The 9,028-nt window shown below is 40.1% G+C and overlaps 1 pseudogene; it reads left to right on the top strand.

Annotated features, from left to right (window-relative positions):
• The first annotated feature begins 4,724 nt into the window (after nt 1-4,724).
• On the top strand, nt 4,725-7,678 carry LOC147421778 (uncharacterized; annotated as a pseudogene).
• Nucleotides 7,679-9,028: the final 1,350 nt, after the last annotated feature.

Here is a 9,028-nt window from a genome sequence, read left to right as displayed (position 1 = left end):
GGTTGACCTGTGGATTTGAGTTGTTGGTATAATCCGTAAGAGATCAAATTTGGTTGAGCTCTAGAATCAAGCAATGCTATCCATTCAACTTGATTTCTACCCACTTTGACTGCAATTATTGGCTCCACTGTGTCTTCATCCAACTTCGTTAGTCGAATGGCATTGATTTGCAATGGTGCTCCACTTTGTTGTTGTTGTTGCAGAAGTCTTCGTTTTGCAATGCGTTCTTTTTTTCTGCTTGAGCTTCTTCTCGTACTCTCTGTTTTTCCTTCATTCGTTGTTTTCCTTTATGAATTTGTTGGAGCATATCCTGTGTGAGTGGTAGATGATATTTCTTCAGTCGACATCCACTAATCCAGTTCGGCATTTCTTCACCTGCTAATGAAGCAAGCTTGAAAACTCCACTTTGTGATAGATCACTAATCACAAAGGGTCCCATCCCTCGCTTTTTAAGTTTCTTGGCATGTTGCTTCAAAGTATAAACAAGTACATAATCACCTATTTTGAACTCTTTAGTGCGCACATGCTTGTCAAAAAACTCTTTTTGTCTTCTCTTTTTAGCATAGATTGAAGCGACAGCTCTCAAGCGGAGTTCATCTACCTTTTCAAGATCGTCTATTCTTGAAGAGAGCTCATGCCCTGTCCATTCTAAGAGTTTCGCTACTCGTAGAGTTGGAATTAAAAACTCTATGGGTAGTATAGCATTTAGGCCAAAAACCAGGTTGTACGGTGTTGTTCCTATCGATGTTTTGTAAGCTACCCTGTATGCCCATAGTGTTGAGTGTAGCTGCTGATCCCAATCTGTTCTTGACTCTGACACTATTTTAGTAAGAACCGTGTATAGTGTTTTATTTGTGTCCTTAGCTTGTCCATTGACATGTGGATGGTATGGAGCAGATTTCCTATGTATGACCATGAATTCCTCTAGCAGATATTCAATGACTTCATTAAGAAAATATGTCCCACGATCACTTATATTGGTAAACCATATCGTACAAAAACATTCTCATACAAAAATTGTGCAGTAGTTCGTGCATCTGCTTTTTGCGTTGCCTTGGCTTCCGCCCATTTTGGGAGATAGTCTGTATCCACAATGATATATTGGGTATGGGTGCGATATGCAGGGGGTGAGATAGGTCCCACAAAATCAATGCCCCATTTTGCAAATTCTCTTGCTCCCATCATTGGCCGTAGTGACATCTCATCTCTCTTTATTGGCACCTTGGTGCGCTGACATGCGTCACAATGCTTTACAAACTCTTCAGCATCCATGTGCAATGTAGGCCACCATATACCTGCGGTTAAGACAATTTTTGCCGTCTTATCGCCCAAAAAATGGCCTCCACTTATTCCACTATGTGCATGTTCTAGAATCAACAGGTATTCGCTTTCACTTGCACAGATTCTAAGTTGATTGTCCTTTCCTCGCTTATAGAGTTGGTTCCCAATTAACTAAAAGTCACGAGCTTCTAGCTCTATAGCCCTTTTTCGTGCTCTTGTGATGTTCTCAGGAAACGTCTTGGTGGTTAAGAAATCAATGATATATTGACTCCATGCAGGTGCAATGTTTACCTGAAACAATGTCGCGTGATCCATTGGACGTTTGGCACTACATATAGTACAATTGGTAACATAAGAATGTGTGTCCACATACATAGTTGGCCAATAAACCCCTAACTGTTTCAGTCTTTGGTGTGTTTTCACTGTTGAACAATGAAATGCACAATCCTGGACATGTGCTTCTTCAAGGTAGCACTCAAATTCTTCCGGATTTATACATAATCGTAGGATTTGGTCCGAGCCTAGATGATACAGCCGTCCTGCTATCAACTGGAAGTTTTTTGTTTGTCGAATTGTTTGTTGTTTGGATATGTATTCCGTATTATCAAACCTACTTCCAAAGGAAAGAATGCTAACAATTTCCTGTGATCATTTGGGTATCATTTCAACATTGAAAAGATAAGCATCTGGTATGTCATCATCTACTCCTTCAGGAGCTTCCACGTTGTGTATCCTTGAAAGATGATCCGCTCGTAGATGGGTTTTACCCTTTTTGACCACCACTATGAAATCAAACTCTAGCAATATAATAAACCAGCGTACAATTCTCCCTGTATAGCATGGTTTATTTACCAGATACAAAAGAGCTTGATGATCTGTAAAGAACACAAATTTGTTTGCGAGCAAATAATGCCGGAATTTCTTTACAACATAAATCATTCCTAACCCTTCTCGTTCGGTGGTTGTGTAGTTCTTTTCCGCACTGTTTAACTGTCGGCTTGCATAACAAACTGGAAAATCCATTGTTCCGTCTCCAGGTTGAGCGAGAATACTCCCGATTGCATATGAAGAAGCATCAATGTGAACATGGAATATCTTTTCCCAATCCGGTGCTTTAAGTACGGGTGCTGATATAAGATTTTCCCTCAGCTTTTGGAAAGAAGTTTCACACTCCTCGGTCCAATAAAAATTGACTAGCAAACGATACAGAGGTTGTGCAATGACCGCATACATGTATATGAATCTTCGATAATATCCGCAGTGTCCTATGAAGGATTGCACTTGTTTAGCATTAGTAGGCCTGGGTAGGTCTACTATGACTTTGACTTTGTCTAGGTCAGTGGTTATGCCATTTCTTGAGACAATGTGTCCTAAGATGCAGCCTTGCTTAACTATAAATATACACTTTTCCAGGTTAAGGCAGATTCGATATGTCTCGCATTTTTCAAAGACCTTTTGCAAATGGTCAATATGTTCCTCTTGTAGAAGAGAGTGTACACAAAGATCATCCATGTAAATTTCTAAGAATATTCTTAGGTATTCTTTGAACGCGTGCATCATTAACCTTTGGAAGGTAGCTGGGGCATTAGTTAAGCCAAACGGCATAACTCGGTACGCATAAATTCCCCATTCTGTGGCAAACGCTGTTTTGTGTTGATCCTCCCTTGCTATTGCCAGTTGGTTATATCCTGAAAAATCTGTCCAGAAAGGAATAAGCTTGTTTTTCGGCCACGCGCTCAAGTACATGTTCTATGAGGATAATTATCCCTTATGGTGGCCAGATTTACCTTTTTGAGGTTTACACACACTCGTAGTTTTCCATTCTTTTTGGGAACTACCACAATGGGCGACACCCAATCTGTATGTTCGATTTCATAGATGAATTCAGCTTCCATCAGTTTATCAATCTCCTCTTTGATTCGTTTAGCAAATGTGTCATTATATGTATAAGGACGTTGTTTGCTAGGTTTTGCATCTGATTTCAAAGGAATATATTGTATGTTGGCATATCGATGGATCAACTCCTTTGAGTTCTTTATAGGACCATGCAAACATATCTTTATATTTGTTTAGAAGTTGTGTTAGCCGTTCTTCTTTTTCAGGCTCTAAATCACTTGCTATATAGACCGGCTGAGGCTTTTCACCTGGTTCTGCGAGGTCTATCCTTTTTACATTTTCTGGCCCATCGTAAGATTCTTGGTTGGTTCTTTCCCTGATTGGTGGTGTCATGATGATTTTTCTATCCTGGACTGCGTTGCATTTATACGCGCGTATAACAAAAATTATACATATAAAACGTCAATATACGTCGTATTTCTGAATAATTACCGAATATCCGTATAAAACCATTTTTGATCGAGAACTATTTCGATCGAAAAATATCTCGATCAAAAAACTGTATACATATACAATCGTCGCCATAGTCGATCGAAAAGAATTGTGGACTTTTTTGGAGTTTGGAGAGCTTGGAGCTTTTGAGAGATTAGCAGATAGTGACAGCCTCTTCGGTTTACAGCGGTTTTCAGGTATATTTTTTAAATTTTCAGTAAATACTAATTTTTTTTTTGTGTCGTGCCAGACTTGTGTGGTGCAGTTTTTCGGCTCTCACCACAAAGTTGGCTTGCAGGTCGTAGGCCACTTCGTGGTGTGTAGCCATATGGATCACTCCAGAGGTGTGTAGAATATAGTTTCCTTTCCCGTGGTGTGTAGTTATATAACTCACTCCAGGGAAGGCTTAGGGTAAATTTAGATTCTCACTCGTATGGTGTAGTAGTATATCTCTCACCATAGAGATGAGTTAGGATTAGAGGTCGACTCGTGGAGTGTAGTAGGCATGATGCTACACCTCTCACTTCATAGTGGCCTATACAATCTTAAAGTAAATCATTATTGATTATTCTACATAGAAGCACAAAGATTAACATTCGTCATTTTAAAAGTGTAGAGATGCATACTTTATGCCCTCTTCATCTTAATATGACTTTCGTTATTTTTGTGCTTCTATTTCTGTAGTAACATCATTGTTCATCAGCAGATGACTTGGTGTTACTCTGAACGTAGATATATACAACAATTGATTTACATTTGAGATTGTTGAGCTATTTGCTGATGGTTGTGTTGTGCGTTCCACACACTCCATTAGAAATAGCTTATAAAATTTACAATTTTAGATTAAGTTTTTCTGTCATATGTGTTACATAGAAACACAAGCGTTACCACTCGTTATGTTAAGAGTGAAGAGATGCATATTTTCATGCCCTCTTCATCTTAACACTAGGTTGGTAACATGACATATTTATGTCCTAGGACACTTTTATGTCCTGTTAACTCGCAATTTTGCCCGAATTAATTCTAAAAATATAAATATGACTAGTACATGGGACCAATCCTAAAATTTCTCAAAAGACTTGAAAAAAACTTGGAATTAATTTCAGACCGGTCGCATGCCAGCAAGGTTGGGTAATTAACTCAATGAATAATTCAATTGATGGATTTTATGACAATTGGCCAATTGTCCATGGCATGTCGTGCAAGAAAAATGCTTCCATGCGCGTGCCTAGGATCTAAATTGGGGGCGGATCTTGACCGTAGGTTGAAGAGGAGATCCAAGGGTTGAGGGTGAATGCCCCAAAACCCAAAATTGAGTGAGCCCTTGAGCAGGGTTTGGCAAAAACTGATTTTACCCCCCTTGGAGCTGCCGAATTTTGCAACGTAGATGGTGTCAAATTAGAGGTATATGCTGCAGAGGAAGTTGGTTGCAGACGCGCTGGATGCTACCCACAATTTTTGCAAGCCCAAGAAGGTGCACTCTTGCAGGTCCTGGCAGCTTGGTTTGAGGCATCATGGGCTGAGCAAGAATTTGGAGAAAAGCATACAGAGGTCTTCTTTTTTGGTGTCCTACAAAAATACTCAGTTAAAAAGTAGAAGTTCTCTTGCCGATTTGAGGGGGGTTCAAAGGATTATTCAGCTTCATGGGATGATGTTGCAGAATTTGTTGTGCGGAGCTCTCAACGGGTGCATTCTCCTCAAAGAAACTGTGAGGTAAGACAAGAATCTACACCTCCACCTTCTTCATTTGGAATTGGTGAATCAAGTCATGCACCTATGCTATCAAAACGTAATTTGGGGGCTGCAAATGATTTTGATGCCCCGATTGTTGGGGGGGAAGAGAACATAACGCATGTTGAAGAAGAGGCTGAAGAGACTCCACTTGACCCAACTCCACTTGGTAAGCGGGGTAGACCAAAAGCATCATGCATGCCTGCAAATGGCACACCTAAAAATGTATCACCCGAATATAGTAAATCTGCATGTGGTGGCCGACCTAGAAAATATAATCCTTCTCATGCAGGGGGCAGGCCTGGCCCTTCATGCAGCCCATTGGATGTTTCTAATGATGATGAAAGTGATGATGAGCATGCATCAAAAGGTGAGGGGGTTGAATGTAGTGGCAATGAAGTATTGGAAGCGAGGGTCCTGTACTTGATGACTCTCTTGATGGAGATGCACATTTTGTTGATTCCTCCACAGTGGAAGAGTGGTGATGAATTAGAGCAAGAGCCACATGATACATTTCGGGCTCTTCCACCTTTTGATGGTGTCAAGGGACCAGACTTGGGACATATTCGACGTGAATTTTGTGAGTTTCATTTGTTTTTGATGCTCTTTCCACTTGACCTTGTTGATCATGTTATTAGTGAGACTAATGCATATGCCGAGAAAGAGAGGCAAAGGTGTGGCCGGTTGCATGACTCCATGCAAAGATGGGCTCCAATAGATCGGCATTCTTTCCTACGCTTCATGGGTGTAGCTTTGGGCATGGCACTACACTACATGCCGTCAAAGCAACATTATTGGAAAGATGAGGTAAGAGGCTCCCTTCTATTTCCTAATTTTGGTGAAAAGATGAGTCAAACTACATTCCAACAAATCAAAAGGTTTTTTCATTTACAGGACAATGCACAAAGACCACCTTGGGGAACTAGAGAGCCCAGGTTATGGTAATTGCTTGAGCTAGAGGAGAGGTTGAATTACACTTTTCAAAAGCATTATAATTTAGGTCAATGTGTGACTGTCGATGAACACATAATTCCTTCTAAGTGTAAATTGAATCCATGAAGAGTTTACAATCCCAAAAAGCCTCATAAATTTGGTATCCAGGTTTGGAATCTATGTGACTCCGCCACGGGGTATAATTTTGCATTTCAAATTTATGACAAGATGCCATGTACTGAATTGTCTTTTTATGTTGTTGCAAATTTGGTGAAGACATTGACAAGAAAAGGGCACCATGTATTCTTTGATAGGTACTTCACATCTGTGAAGCTTTTGGAGCACGTAAGAAGTGAAGGTCAAGGTGGCACCGGCACTTATCTATGTAACAGGAAGCACTTTCTCGCCACCCAAATGTTGCATTTGGGTAAGAGAGCACGGGGTGCTTGTCGGTTTGCTTATTGTAAGAAGCAAGGTCTTGTTGCTTGTTCTTGGATGGATAAAAAAGAGATTCTTTTTGCTTCTAACTGCTATGGTGTGCAAAAAGGTGAGGTGTTTCACTTGGTTGGTGATAAGAGATTTCCTTTCTCATGTCCGGCACTTGCCATGAAATATAATGCATGCAAGGCTGGTTGTGATGTCTTTGATAGCATGGTTCTTGGTAGTGGCTATAGCTTGCAAAGTACAATGCACGGTTTTAAATGGTGGCATGCAGGTTTCTGGGGTCTCATGGATTCTGTTTTTACAAATTGCTGGATTATATGGAAGGAAATGTATGGCAAAAAGGATGTGTGTAGATTTGACTTTATGCTCCATATGCATGAGCAGCTGGTGGACAATGCATTTCAGCCTTATGTATGCAAGAGGCCAGCTGTTCAAGATGCATACAATGGTCACTTTCTTATCCATTTGCATGATGTGGCCAGCAAGTACTGTGTCGTTTGTTCAGCTAAGCGAAAGAAGCTTCTTTCGGAGCATAAGGAGGTTGATAGCTCAAAGCCATCATGCACCATTGGGGGTGTGGTAAGTGTCAAAAGGTTATGTGTGCTGACCCTTGCTTCAAGGAATTCCATGCAAGGGTTGTTATCGACTTTGTTTATTATGGGCGCTCAAGAGTCTCTAGACGACGTCATCCACCCTTATGTAACTTCTCTGTATCACTCTCTCTTTATGTGTGGGTATTTTTTGCATAGGTGGCTGGTTTTTGTGCTCATTGACTCCCTTTTTTGTTTGTTTGCAGGAAAGCTTTTGTAGGTGGGATGCAATTGGCTGGTTTTTGCTGCAGAATGCTAGTGTATTTTGCTACAGAATAGGTTTTGTGCTCATTGACTCCTTTTTTTGTTTGTTTGCAGGAAAGGGTTTGCAGGTTTCAAGCTATTGGCTGGTTTTTGCTACAAAATCCTAGTTTTTATTCATGGCTTGCTGTTGTTCATAGCTGGTGTTTAGAGATGGTTGGTTTTTGTTTATGGCTGGCTTCTTATCATGGCTGGGTTTTGTTAGGTATGTCTATTATGCAAAATACTTTTGTATTAGCTTTCTTCTTGCTTGTATGGATGTATCATCATGGTTTTTTCCCACTTGTGATATGGTTATGGCATCATAAGCCTGCTCACCTTTGCGTCATGTTTATGGTATGCTGCAGGCAGCGGCTTATACCTTCCTTTTGGTAGCAGAGGATACACATGTAGTGGCTAAAGAAACTATTACATGGAAGATTGTGTTTTGATTGCAGTGGTAGCAGATAGTGATGATAGACATTTTGGCTAGTTTTAGTGCTGTTTCTACATCCGGCTCATGACATGCTTGGTTATGGAAGGGATTATAAATTGTGCCAGACTTGGTGATTAGGTTTCTTCATGTCTTTGCCTCGTCAAGTGTGTTTCACCATGTATATCTTTGCATCAAGTTTGTGAGGTGCTTTATGCGTATGTATTGAGATGATAATTTATCTTGCCATGTATTTTGAACATGGAATTGCAACATGTGCTAAGCTATGGTTATTATGGCTTTAGAGTGCATAGCCCTATCAATTTTATCTTTGTTGGTTTAATTCTTTCTATCTAATGCGACATGTTGATAGGTCCATAGCCCTATCAATTTTATCTTTGTTGGTTTAATTCTTTCTATCTAATGCTTTTGTTTTGTGCTAGGCTTGATCATGGCCAAGTCTGCCCTTCATCTCTAGAGCAAATGATAGAAACTCGGTTCGCAGAGTTTCGTATGGGTGTATGCTCATGGGTGCGTGCGTGTGGGGTGTGTGTGTGTGGGAGTATATGTTCATGCGTGGTTCTACACCCACTATTGGGTGCTGATGAAGTTAGTGGGGATGTCGTAGTATTTGTGGATACTATGCATGATGTAGCTAAAGGGTTATATCGTCTTGTGGTTCACAACCATGAGCTTATAGATGCACTTTTTTGTTATAGGTGAATTTGGTCTTTTCCTGGATTCATCTAGGTATATATTAGTCGTCTTGGTCTTTATCTTGCCTTGTATTTTTGTTGGCTTTTATGTTTTTGTTGAAACATGGAATTGGAACATGTGCCAAGTTATGGTTATTATGGCATTGTTGCCTTGCTATGGCTAGGGCTATATTACAATGCAATGAATAGTTTTGAAGATGTTAGAATGCTTATTATGGCTACTTTTTGGCCAATGTACATATGGTTCTTTTCCAAATGGTTGTATACTATTGTTCATTAGGTCTATCTATCCTTGTGACTATGTTCATTGTAACTTATGTTGGTTGAAGAGT

This window comes from Adiantum capillus-veneris, chromosome 27, assembly GCF_014529385.1.
Source record: "Adiantum capillus-veneris isolate H3 chromosome 27, ASM1452938v2, whole genome shotgun sequence".
NCBI lineage: Eukaryota > Viridiplantae > Streptophyta > Polypodiopsida > Polypodiales > Pteridaceae > Adiantum > Adiantum capillus-veneris.
Note: the sequence above shows the minus strand (reverse complement) of the source record. Positions and strands in the feature narration are given on the sequence as shown.